The sequence below is a fragment of the Anopheles coluzzii genome, chromosome 3, assembly GCF_943734685.1.
Source record: "Anopheles coluzzii chromosome 3, AcolN3, whole genome shotgun sequence".
Taxonomy (NCBI): Eukaryota; Metazoa; Arthropoda; class Insecta; order Diptera; family Culicidae; genus Anopheles; species Anopheles coluzzii.
In genome coordinates this window covers 40,708,201-40,722,049 of record NC_064671.1, presented here as the reverse complement: position 1 = coordinate 40,722,049, position 13,849 = coordinate 40,708,201, and the positions used below count along the sequence as shown (strand labels likewise).

Here is a 13,849-nt window from a genome sequence, read left to right as displayed (position 1 = left end):
TAAAGCGCTGCCTAGGTTTTAAGAATGTTTCTGTTATTGCCATAATATCTATTTCATTTGAGTTGAGAAAATTAATTAGGTCTAGTTTTTTCTTTGAAATGCTATTTGCATTCCAGTAGGAAACTGTCACACTTGCTATATTGTACATTTTACGGGAAGCAAAACTTTTGAACGATTTTAAAAACGACCATAATTTGATCTTCTTTGGATGAACAGCTTCGAAGGCTAGCGAATGTTTCTGTTATTATTATTGCCAGTTCATCTGAGCTGAACAGATTATTTGTGTTTGTATTTGTGACATCTGCGGTCGATGTCGACGAGGGCATACGGGTGTTAGAACGTGAACTATCAGGTCTATGGGCTTGCGCTTGGGATAAGGATGGGGGCGGTAGGACGAGGAAACTATTGCTTGAAAACGTTACCTGTCTTTGGATTGTGTTGCGTTTTTTTACTTTCGCCTTTTGCTGCCTCAAACTGTTTACGATTTGGACAACCGGTGTAATTGGCCGTGTGGTTTGCTCCACAATTTTGCACATTTTAGCTTGTGCGCTGGTAATATTCCATCGGTACATGTTTTAGCCAACGGGCAAGTTGAAGACGTGTGGTTATCGCCACACTTGATACATTTAGGGGGCCTGTAGCAATTGTCTCCTCCGTGTCCAAAACTCTGACAATTTTTGCATTGCATTATTCCGCCCTTGTTGTTGTAATATTTCCATACTACTCGCTGATGCTCCAGCGCCGTTATTGTACGTAGTACTTTTAGATCGACCGTGCCTTTAGAAAAGTGCAGAAGATAAGCAGCTTGCTCATCATACCGTTTGTTTTTCATTGCTAATTTTTTAATCACAATTGGGATTAAATTCTCCTCTTTTAACACTTGTTGCAGGTGTTCAATCGGCATTTCGATAAGTCCTAGTAGGACGATTTTAGTAGTTTTGTTTTCATCCAATTGGTATGAGTGAAAACTGACGTTGATCTTTTGGAAGTAGGTCAAGAGCTTTTTATAGTCTTCCACTGTAGCCGTTCGTACTACGGTGCCTTTGAGCGTAACAGTGGTTGTGTATCGTATGACACCCGAGGCAATTATTTTTCTGTGTATGTCAGAGACATTTGTACTTGCCACTGTTATCGGTGGTGGTGGTTTTAACTGTCTGAGCAGCTCTCGTGTGCGTAATGGGATTAACGTCTATTTCACTGTCTGCAATTGATTCTAGAATCCCAAAAGGATTTGTATCTGCGTTTTTAAACGCCTTCGAAGGATAACTTTCCTTCGGTTTGAGAAAGGAGAGAAGAGGTACTGAGGCAAGCCTCTTATTTTTAGATCCTTTAGGCTGGCCCATGACGGGAAACCGGGGGACGCCATTTTCTTATTAGTCACTTTGTGGGTGTGTGTTTGTCGGTTCTCTGTAGATACTGCCTTCACGTCTGTTCGCTATCGAGTGTGAATGCGGACTCATAGATTATGATAAGCAATCAGTAATTTTAATGCAGACAATTTTATGTTTACCTATTCAACGTATTAAGAATGCATGCATTACACTCAATAGTAGCCGTGAGTGTTAAAATATTTGAAAGAAATCTTTTGGAAAATAACTGACTTTTCTTACATTATCGGACAACCAAACATCTCGCCAAATAGCGTCGCGCCGATGACTTTCGATGATATTCGATGACAGGTCCATACAAAACACACTCAGTTTCACGGCAAACATTTTCACGCCATGTGTGGGCGCGTGAAAATTTTGGCATTTCATCGAATGTTATCGCACCAAACAGGATGACAGCTGGGTACATACATTTAGGCGTGAAAAGTTTTAGTCATGTTGATTCTTACTAATATTTGACGCTTCACGGCTTGAATTTGTCTCGATATGTCTAGTGGCACGCTTACAAGGAGTGCAATAAACAATAATTGCAAACTATGAAAGAAATGGTCAGCCGAGTTGGGTCGATCACTCACTGGCACTATGTAATGTAGGTATTAGAGCATAAATTCAACTAATTAAAGCTTCAGAAGTAAAAAAAACAAGCATTTCAATAAGAAAAATGCGGTAGCGAGTGCCAATTTTAAGTTACACCCATAATGTTGAAAACGTACGTAACCAATACCAACAAACCAATAGAAACATATTTTAATTAAATGTATTACGCAGGTACAGCAAATCATCTGAGATTAAATCTCCTTACTGCTGGTAATTTTGCAATCCTGCTACACATACAGTACAATTGTTTACACACAATTCCTTCCTACCGTGGACCACAGTTACAATTAGATAAGTCATTTACCGTGTAGAGGAAGCTCGTTCCAGTCGTCCACTTGCTATCGGTGGTACACTGAGGTGAAGATCACATTTGCAGGTGTTTGCACACTGCCGGCCATGTAAATTTCACGCTTGTCCTGTTCGCTTTCGGGCTTGGGGAAACCTAATACGACACCCGTGCACGCAGCCCACAACTCGCCGCTGCTGCTGCCCGACAGAAGCCCGGTTTTCAGTTTTCACCTTATCACACATCCATTAATGTGTGTTGGCGGTGTCGTACTAGCAGCGGGTAGGGGGTATGGCATGGTTTGGGTGCATGGCGACGAACGTTAGTTGACAAAGCTGACAACAGTGACTCGCAACACAGCCACACTCGGCACCAACACCTCGGCAAACAAACGCGCGCGCTCCGGATGTGCGATGGTGTGTGCGATGCTACTCAGCAACCGAACCGAACGCTGCGCCGAAAGATGGAAGAGATATAGTGTGCCGGGTGAACATCCCAACCACCGGAATGTGAGGGGAACAGGACGGACGAGCACGATAGCGACTAAATTGTGTCTCATTGCGGGCAATCAGCAAACGGAAACGGATACAACGGCAGGCATAAATTCCTGCCACCGCTCGCAATCATAATTCGATCCAAGGCACGGTATGAACCTCTCCGCTTCCCCATCGGCAACCTTTAATGGAGCCTTGGAGATGCATGATGCCAGGCACCGTGGGGATGGTTGTCACCGCCAACCGTAAAGGACACGATCCGCGACGGCGTAAGCGCACGCACGGCGCGTAATCAATCTGATAATTTATAAATTTGTTTACCCGGCACACCATTAACGAACGGTTCATAATTTATGCGCCGCAAGGGTCGTCCCGCCTCTAGCAAAGAAGATGGATGTTGGTCTCACGTATGCGGTACGCTGCCGCATATTCAACTTCCTGCAAATGTTTGTAGTACCGTCGCCGCCGACGCACAAGATAACGTATGAGCACCGGGTGGAAGGGAAACTCTAGCGCGAGTGTTGAAGTAAACGTACAGCAAAGCCAGTTGTTCCGGGACGAGGACATTCGCCTTCATTCCGGATGGTGTTCGCTCATCGACTGGTGCGTTGCTTCAACTGCGGATGATGTCGCCATCGTATTAGGTGATGAAATCAGTGAGCAGATTTGTAATTAAAAAATAGTTTCTATACTTTCCAATTCATCTCAGCACGATGAGCCACTCCAGTCAAGAACGAAGTGCATAGCTTGCAGTGAATCGCGAAGCACTACGCTTGCCACGCTGATCAAAGCGCGTGGGATGAGTGCGTGTAACAAGCGTGTGGATTTTCTCTTTGAACTGCCAATCCAAAACCATTTGCCCTTAATGACCCCGTACCCGGGCTTATTGGGCATCGACGGGTGTCGGTGGGGAGCATCAATATTGTACTCACACCTGGCGTATGTGTGTGGTCGCTAGAAGTACGATCGTATTGGTGTCAAATTATCTCACCCATCTTGGAAAAATAACAGGATTAAATGAGGGTCTACAATCATCCACGAATGCATGCATTCGGATACTCTTCAACTGTTATAGCAGCTAGTGTAACTTTCCAACACAAGGCTGGGGTACTATTTCACAGGCAGGGTAAAAGGTAGCGCTGAAAGCTCGCAAAGTTTGATCCGGGCACGTTTAAGAGCGGTAATGGCTTAGTCTCCCTGCGATTATAAAGCACACTAGCAACGGTACTACAACACGGCACCCAAATTGGTTTTTCGCACTGGATTCGTTGAATAGTGCGCCATTGAAGCAAGTACTTATTTCTGACACTGGAATGGAAGGTGCTAAACAGCTTTCCAGGAAATAAACAATACTCTTAGTTTGCTGTTGTAGGTTAAGTGTTAGGAACAATGCGCTTTATAGCCTGAAGGCTCGACTGCATTATTAAGGCACTTGAGTGAAGAGATTTACTGTTTGAAATCCAATCTGTTTGAATTTAAACGGATAAAATATGGAAGAAGACTTGAAAAGGATTAGTTCAGATACTAGCTTCAATTGTATTTAATGTAAAAAGCAACATTTTAGGAAATATTTTATGTAAAATAATTATTCTTTTTTACAAATATAAAAACTAAAACAAATATAAAAGCTTAACTTTTTTCAACTTTTTTTTAATGCTAGATCACTTTTCTGACAGGCTGTTGCGTTACGTGACAAATACATTTAAATTCAAGTGCAAATATCTAATGGTAGTCCTAGTAATGAAATCTTAAACAGCTAATATATAAATTAATCCTTATTTAAATTTATTTACATTTCATATACATTTTCAGATTGCTAAAGAACTCTTATCATTTAAATTTTCATATTGCTCTTATTAACTTTAAAGTCTTACATGCAGTGAATAATATTGCAGGATGCAACAATATAGAAATTATTACGTTTTTAGCCATATAAACCATCGAAAAGTACATCACCTTTAACGGTTCCTTTGAATTCACAACAAACTAACTACATTGTTAGCAATCACATTGCTTCCAAAACAATACTCATCAATTTTGATTAGATTCCGGAGCTACTCGTAATACGCCAAAATGCTAGTAAATCAAACGTATACCAACAGCCAGTACGCTAAGCTTCCTTTTCCATTCAACGGAAATTCAATTCCTTGCAATATTGTTTATTCGATTCAATTCGATTCGAATCACCAATCAACAAAAACCACCCACCTCACTCTCACGGTTTCTTTGTCCTTCCCTCAACACCATCGCTGGGCGGTTTCAATCCCACCCTCACCGTACAACTCAGCAACAACGACCCCGTGTTAAATAAAGTGGAATTTCCAATTACAGCTAAAAGCACTGCGCCTCTTGTGTATGTGCTTGTGTGTTTATGTCTGCACGGCAACCAATCAATTTTACAGCAAAAACCCACAGCTAAATGATGCTTAAATCGTAGTTCAATTTCGATGCACTTGTCCGGCGCCCCGTTGTAGTTGGTTTCCTGTTTCTCCGGTAGGTGCTCCAGGGTAAACAGTCCCACCCCGGAAGGCCGGATATTGTGCCGGCCATGCCCAGCATAATCAGTACGGTGGGTGAAGTTGCTTCTGGTAGGTGGGTGAAGGTGATAAAAAAGAATCTCTGACACCAAAGTCGTGTGACTTGAAAAGCAAACCCTCCCCGAGGGACTTATGGACAAGCGTGGATCTGTGTGGGTCGCAGCTAGCGGAAACGAGGTCTGAAATCCGAAACCGCGAAGCGTCGGGAAGCTGGGCAATGTAATTTTCTCACCGCCAAGAATAGTGCCAATAAAAAAGTTGCAGCTCGTAAAATGGTGCGCCCGAGGTTAGTTTGTAGCTGTCGGTAGTCAGTGGCTTTCGGTCCACTTTGGTGTGGCCGTTCGAGGGTCGTTTTGTCGGGGCGGAACAGTAGCGGTTGCACTTTTTAGTTGTCTAGTTACTCCGGATAGCTTCGGAAGAAAATGATGGAAGGAAAAACACAAAGTGTGTATTCCGTGGTCTTCTGTTTAACAATGTCGCTGGTTTGGGTGAACGATTGTTGCAAAGGACAGGGTGAACTGTCACGAAACCAAGAGAAAGAAATACGGTGCAACCCAATACATCCGTTAGCTGTGCCGGATGTGTTTTTTTTTTTTTTCAGATTGGCTTACTCCTGAGCCATATAGTGCTATGAAAAAAGAAATGAAATTTTCAGACAAAACCATACAAAACGGCTTTCTAAAAGCGCTGTAATGCAACAACGGGCAATTGGCGTTGATTTTCCACACTCTTGGTTACGGACCCTGAGGGAACCGTGGGAATATGCCTTTCAAATGTGTAACGACAGGTTGAATGGAGTAAAGCCAGAAGTCTTGCCATGTCTGTCCGAGGGAAAAACTTTGCACTGAAACCAACAACCTAACAGGGAGGAAGACACAGACACAGCTAGGCGACGATGTTGTCTTCCCCTTGGCCTGGCCCATTGCTATACCATTCCCTTTCGCGATCGCTTCTTGGACCATTTCCGGCAAGCGTAGAACCTCGCGAAACACGGAATAACACGTTCTAGTTTTCAGTTGATGATGATGGGTGGGCGAGCGAGCAGGCCTTGCGCCTTTGTTAGTTGTAGAGAAAATCCGTCGTCCATGCCGTACCTGCCGGCAGCTCAACCTTGCATGGTGCACAGAACGTTTCGCAGGTGCCGGATTCGAGTGTCGAAAGGTGCAAAGTAAAATTGAATTTACTAAATTGACCTGAATAACTGTATTTTGCAGTGTTTTCTGTTTACAACAGTTGTACTCTTGCTATTCGCCAACTCCGTCCGCTCGCCCTCGGTAAAAGGATCGCGCTGTAATATTTGCTCTTTTGGGGCAACAGCGGTGAAAGAGACGAAAGAAAAAAAAAACGAGAACTCAATCATGTTTTTCCAACTGCAACACAAACATCCTTATCTTGCTAATGGAGCACGAGAACGAGTAATTCACAGAACGGGGAACATGGCCACCGGATGAGCGGATGCGGACACAGGCACCAGAAAGCATTTCCGTAAGATGTTCGCTTCCTTGGTGGAGCAGTACGTCGTTAGTGATTGCTTTCATATCGCTTTGGCGGAATGCAGCAGTACCTACTCGTTCGTGAAGGGAAAGTTCGCAAGACTGCATCCGTTTATTTGAAGGGAATTTCATTAGACATCCAATGCGGAATCAATTAGTGCCGGGTCAGAAGATGAATTGTGCCAAGAATTGCCTCGGACGGGATGTTTGTTTGTTGGGATTACGCATGATTCCGGTTAAACTCGGGGTCGTTGGAAAGAAAAATGGCTAGACCAAAAATGCACGCCAATTTTAGAACCATGAAAAAAAAAACTAAACAATCACAAAATTCCAGGAATTCATTTCAAAGTATCTTCATCAGCTTTGCCACATTGCTGGGTAGTCCAACCTTAGAATTAAGGTTTTGATTTTAACACACCAGAGTATATAAAGGGGAAAGCGGGGCAAAATTTGCATGTGAGGAAAAATGGGTACCCTCAATTTAAGCATTATTTGACTACAAAGATACTTTTCAATGCTCGAAATGTATTCATTTGAGTGTTCTATGAACACCATGTAAGTTTCATAACCATTGCATAACAAATAACCAAGAAAAATGCGAAATAAGGTTTAGTAGCAAATTTGATGTAATTTTTGCCACTTCGAAAATAAGCTTAATTTAGTGTCACAGGGATGCGTTGAAGTTTAACATGATATATTTTTAAAGATATGATAATTCTATACAATTTGTCTGAAAATATCAAGGCGATTGAATGCGTATTTTAACTAATATAATATAAACGTGTAAAAACTGTTTTAATTTTGATAAAATATTTTTGGAAGAATTTTAAGGGCTTTAGCTACAAACTATATAACGAAAAATACATTTCACGAAACGTGCGCAAAAGCATAGACCATTGCCTAAGCGCAGTTGTTGTGGCCCATTTTGCCCCAGTGTTTTGACGTTTCACAGTTTGTTTACATATGCCCATTTTGTCCTAGAGCTATGCCCATTTTACCCCGCGTGTCAAAATAGCTTCTCGTAAAACATCAAGTGTTATTTTACATTGTTTTCATGATTTTAAGTTGTTTACATTCTATTTAGCAATTTTAATCCATAAATAAATAGTGGAGGCATACAATAATGAAAGAAAAATTGTGTTTTGTGGCATATTCAAAGGAATATTCAGTAAACTGCTTAACATGCCCATTTTGCCCCGCTTTCCCCAACATCAAACATTCTGCCAAAATATTTGATGTATTTATTTATTTTCGTTTACAATGAATGTTCATCGACTTCAACACATGAGAGAAAACAAAGCGGAAAATAATTTAGTGCCGAACACGTTAAAGGTTTATTTTGTGGTACTTTAGCCGTTGCCAAAAAAATATTCTCTTTATTCCGCCGGTTCGTTTAATGCCCGACTTTGTTTTTCCAGGCCGTTTTATCGTTTTTTACATATCTTTTCTCCCTTTTATCCTATCTCTTTTTCTCCTAAACAAAATCCTAACGCTAATGTCGTCGGGTCGTTGGAACTGCTATCATGCTGTTGTTAGGTTGCTGCCCGTCATGGGTTCAAGTCTCGAATGAACTATGCCGCCATACGTAGGACTGACTTTTCAGCTATATGTAAATCAATAAGTCACTGCAATCATGTAGTCACTGTGTATTGATTAGCATAACAAAATCATGTAATGTAATTTACTGTTTTGCGGGGAGCAAATCCCAAACCGTACCAAATGTTGACTTGCACGACTAAAGAGGTGCAGCTGAACCAAATAAGGAAGAATGTTAAAACTTTTTTTGTCTATCTACAAATTTATTGAATGTTGTATATTAGCGATCTGGAGCACAAGCCTCTTTCCCGTATTCCGAGTTAATCTTTACATAATATCGTTTTTTACCGTCAGATACAACTGTTTTTTTATAAAAAGAACAAGTTAAGGCCCGGTAAAATTTACCAGATGTTCTCAAATTTCGAATTATTTTCAAGCTCTACACGTTCAGTGGCAACAACCATAACTCAAACACCTATTTGTTCTTATGCGTTACACCACAAATGTGTTAACCTTGTAACTTCCTGGACAGTTCTTACTGTACTTTGCAGAACCGTTAAATATCGATGAGGATACTTTTGAGCCAAGTCACGCAATTTTGTAATTTTCGAACTGATACGTTCCATGCCTCTGTTGTTATAAATGTATAATTTTTTGATTACTATTTTTTAGTTATCGGCGTGATTTTTTGGAAAGCACAGCTAAGTAGTAACCTCAACAACGTGTTCATTGAATAACGTATTGATGTGCAGTGGATTTAAAAATTAGAGTGCCGCTAATACATATACAACATGTTTAGATCCAATCCCAATTGCGTACTTAAAAACACACAATTTTCGAAATGCTCACTTTTGCTTCAATCCATTTTTTTGTTTTTTGTGCCCATGAATGTAAGATTGAACTACAAACATATGATATCACACATGGTTCGAATTCCATTTCTACTCTTTTTCGACTTATGCTTCATACGTTAGCTAATAAGTAATAGATGCATAGAACATTTTCAATGTAAATTTTCCCGGTCCTAAATTTCAAAAAGGCCATTTCCAAAAACGCCATCAAAATTTAATTTTATTATCCTGAAACTGGTTTTGAAGTATTGAATGGAATTGGTATTTGTGTATGAGACAAATGTTATTGTTGCGCCAAATATCAAATTTCAACAGTGAACATATCCCCTCATATAACCAATCCAAAGGTGTAGTTCTAATATTCCGATCTATACTGTTATAGAAAAGAATGGTTCAACACTGTTATACCCTTTCCAGATCTATCAACTAAATTCGCGTTTACTTGCAAACTACTTTATTTACTCTTGCTGCCCCACATTTTTCAGATTTTGCTTCATATTTCACGTTTCCTTAATTATAACGTGATTGTTCTTAATTAATTCCATAGTACGGTGATTGCATCACATGGTAAATATCGCCATCACTCTTGATAGATACAGTCAGAATCTTTTCAGCTCTCTTGGGCACGTTACAGTAAGCATAGTTTCATTGTGGATCATTCTGCAGTTGACGCTGATCCGGCTGAATGCAGTGCGCACGGTTGTCTCACCTAACGCGCAGTATGTTGCAGTCATGTTGCGCAATGAACCATCTCTCCCTTTAGTGCTTTGTTTCGGAAGGACATCCTGAAATAAGTAATTCTTCCCGCCCGCGAGCAAATCGTTACAAATTCAATTTTAACTTTCAAGCCTTCAACATCCGCCGCTTTCTGGCTCGGAATTTCAGCAAGGCTTTTTAGCATATGGCCGCTTAGGGTCTCTCGGCTACATCCGCATCTTATTGTCATGCGTTTACCTGGTCCCGACTCAACCAATATTGCGGAGTAGTAGATTTGAGAGAGTAGTAGATTTGTGGCGGTCCCGTGGTACGTGGTCGTCAATTCGAACGACTCAATAACATGCCCGTCATGGGTTCAAGCCCGCGCAACGGCCCTCCGTAGCAAGGATTGACTATCCGGCTACGTGGTAATGAATTAAGTCTCGAAAGTCTATACAGGCCGGCATGTCCCCATAGGACGTTACGCCAAATAGAAGAAGATTTAAGGGAGTGTACATGTTCGACGTCCTGGCTATAGCAACCCGTTTTACAGGATATTCTGTACCACACTTATGATAACGACGGTGTATGTAGTATTCAAAGTGCTTAAGCACCAATAATGAGTATGGTTGGCTTTATTAATGATTGAATGAATTGGCATATCAACTATTTCAAAATTAAGCTATTTTTCATAGTTTTCAAACATGTTTTTTTTAAATATTGCCTTGAATATCTTGATTTATAATGGAAAGGGGTATGAAATGGGACACGTTATCATCAGGTGGCTAATTTGCAGCTATAATTTTTTAAAAAAAAATCATTATATCCAATACCATGTGTTTTCAAATCGGTTTGTGTAAACAAAAAATCTAAGTAACCATTGCCCTCATTACCCGAGGGGTGGCAGTGTGGCATGGAGCAAGTCCTTTCGCAGCAACGCGCGTTGCTAAGAGAGCTCTGCTCTCACGGCTATCTCTCTCTCTTGCTGAATGTTTACTCTCACGTCATTGTGGCGATTTTCGATTTTATATGTAGTGAGATGCTTTTAAATTAATTAATATGTGGCATATAAATATTCAAATAAATAACTAACTTCGTAATTTCATGTTCTTTATGTTTTTTCTCTTACAGATCGTCATCATACATTTCTAATTGACGGTTGAAAAACGACAAAAAATCTAGTGATGCAAAATTAAAGGTAATACAACCAACATATTATAATGTTGTCACATATAACAAATATAGAATATTTTTGTAATATTTCGACACAATTCAACAAAACATGCTGAATACATAGATCATCAAAAGAATAAACAAATAAAGGAACATGCAGCACAGAAAACCATAATCTACCAACGATAATCATCCCATACGTTTATCGTCACAACCATTTGATCCCGGTGCCGATTTCGCACCAACACGCTCAACGTAACGTAGCAATCAGCATCACATTCATCAAGAAATCCGATACCAATGAATTCGATTTATAAATCAGTTTTTTCTATCGCCGGGTCCATAAATCAAACCCGTTGCGTCGTGGGCTGAGAAGGGATGGCACCAGAGCTCCACCAGCAAACACGTGTTACATATCGTGTCAATGCGATGCAAAACAATGCCAAATGCTGTACCCAGTGGATGAGAGATGGAAACAAATAAAACCATTTTTCCCAAAACTGAAGGTGACAAATTTGTCGAGCTGCGCCACCAACATTGGGGAATTGGTGACAGAGTGTTAGAATGATGCCGACGACTCGGATCGTATTTTGATGCCCATTCCAAACACTCGGTGTGTACGGTTACGCTACCCACGGATCCGAACACCGCACACACTACGGTTGGATGGACGAGCAAATGTATATGTATGGTTCTGTGCGTGTGTGGAGAAATTGATGGAAATCGTTCAATATTCTCGTCGATCAATTGTCCGTAACTTCTCATTCGGCGATACCATATTGACTGCGTTCCCGCTGTTGTTGAGCAGTTCTTCCCGACTGCGCATTCTTGACTTCAAATCTTGGCCACACTCGTCGGATGCGTATCAAAAAGCAAAACAATCAATCAGTTACCAATAAATGGCACCTTTTGCACATGGACACCCATCGGTGGAGTGCCCGTTGGAGAAAGACGGTGCCAAACCTGAAACTGATTAATGACAGCCGGGTATGAATGGTTCACATCCGAGCACCTCTTGGTCTTGTGAGTTGTTTTGTGCATTCTAAAAAAGAAGGAACAACCATCACACACTGACTGACTCGGCAGGATACCTTTAGCTGCTTACCGTACGCGAAGCACAGGTAAATTTTCGAACAATAAAGCGTTCGGTTCATGAGGGCTACTGAGCCCCCAACAGGGCTGGATCACGTGCCGTACAGATCAGAGCAGTGCTGCGTACGCTCTAACTAGTTCGAGTGCCTGCCTTAAGCTGGTACTGTTCTTTTTCAACACTAACAGCCTGCAGGCACTAACTTGGAATGTTCTTTTATAGCTATCAGCGCTCTGCTGCAAGTGAAGTTCGGTACCGTGTTCCTTCCTTAAGCCGCCATTCCCATTCGCAAAGACTCGAAGAGCGCCAGAGACCGAAAGTCATTCGATTGTCTGTATGCGATGTTGGAGGCAAGGTCGAGTGATAGATCACTTCCGGCTCATTCAGTATGCTTGCTGTGCTTGCTCCTTCATCCGTACCATCAATACCACCCCGCTTGGGGTACTGAAGTAAGACCACGCTTTCAGACAATGCGCTTTACCACGTGCGCCCCTTTTGCGAATAGCGACAGGACATGCTGCCGCCCTTGTGTGACTGCAAACCAAAGACGAAAAAAACACTATTCGAGAACCATCACCAAGTCTCCAACGCTACGCTGTGTGGCCGGGTTTCGTTGAAGAATTGCCACAGCGCGCAGCACCGGCGTGAAGCGGTACGAAGATGAATTATTTCCCTATGCCGGGGTCCGGTGTATTCATTTGTGAAATGGTTTTGCAGCCCGAAGGATCATTTTTTATCGCACCGTAGCGGGTCGTGTTTTTCGCGCACTCGTGCTGCGTTCTCCCACACGGGGGCGTTTTTCATTTACCATTCATTGTTCACTTGGATACCCTAGACGTGAAGGGGAGACAGACAGACCCACGGGCTGGCGAGTTTTTCATCACCATTATCAGTTTATTAGCTGCGCTAATGTCAATAGCTTCGTTTCGTACTGCATTGTTTACCGTTTTTCCCGTAAAATAACTAGCAGCAGTATGTGTGTGTGTGTGTATGCGCGAGGAAGAGAGAGAGAGAAAGAGAGAGAGAGAGAGAAGAGAGAAGAGAGAAGAGAGAAAGAGAACAAGGTTTGCAAACGAAGCGGGAAACACTGGCCAGAAGGGATCACCATCATCATCACCACCTGCTGCTACTCTTACTGGCTTCGAAAGCGCCTACCATTCTTGAAGTGTGAAAAATTAAAATGAAAAGCAGAATTCCACCGAGTGGCATCATAATGCTTCACATTTGTCACCCGAGGCACGTGATATAATTAATGAAGAATTTAGGTTTATTCCCTTTTGGGGACGCCAAGCGTGAAGCGCGATGGCAGTGGTGTTTTCACGGCGATATTTAACAATCAGCAACACTGGGCGCATTTTTGTTCTGTGGTTGTTATCGGGATGCTTGAAAACCCTCGCGAGGCCCTTCCCGCTGCGATATGGGAGTTCCACGTGACGTCGGGGCAGCGCTCTTCACTTCGATTCATTATTGATTTATTATTACGTAGCTGCTGCTGCTGCTGCTGCTCTAAGTATGTGTGTGTGTTCAGGTGCGAGAAGCTATTCCTTTTGCCATTCATGTTGTTGCATGGCTGTGTGTATATGTACGTAGTTACAAACATAAAAGAATGAGCTTTTATCTCATATTACTGGTGAAATTCAATTTCAACAGCGCTTCCATGCCCCTTGAGCATCATATTTCATCGTGCGCCAGCAGCTGTCATTGGTTT

At 41.8% G+C, this 13,849-nt stretch overlaps 1 protein-coding gene across 1 annotated transcript in view; it reads left to right on the top strand.

Moving 5' to 3' along the window:
• LOC120956524 (neural-cadherin-like) overlaps positions 1 to 13,849 on the top strand; it is a 285,145-nt gene that overhangs the window by 85,499 nt on the left and 185,797 nt on the right. Inside the window, exon 3 of the mRNA XM_049609789.1 lies at positions 11,010 to 11,076. The gene's annotated coding sequence lies outside the window, so the exon portion shown is untranslated. The remainder of the gene's footprint in view (positions 1 to 11,009; positions 11,077 to 13,849) is intronic.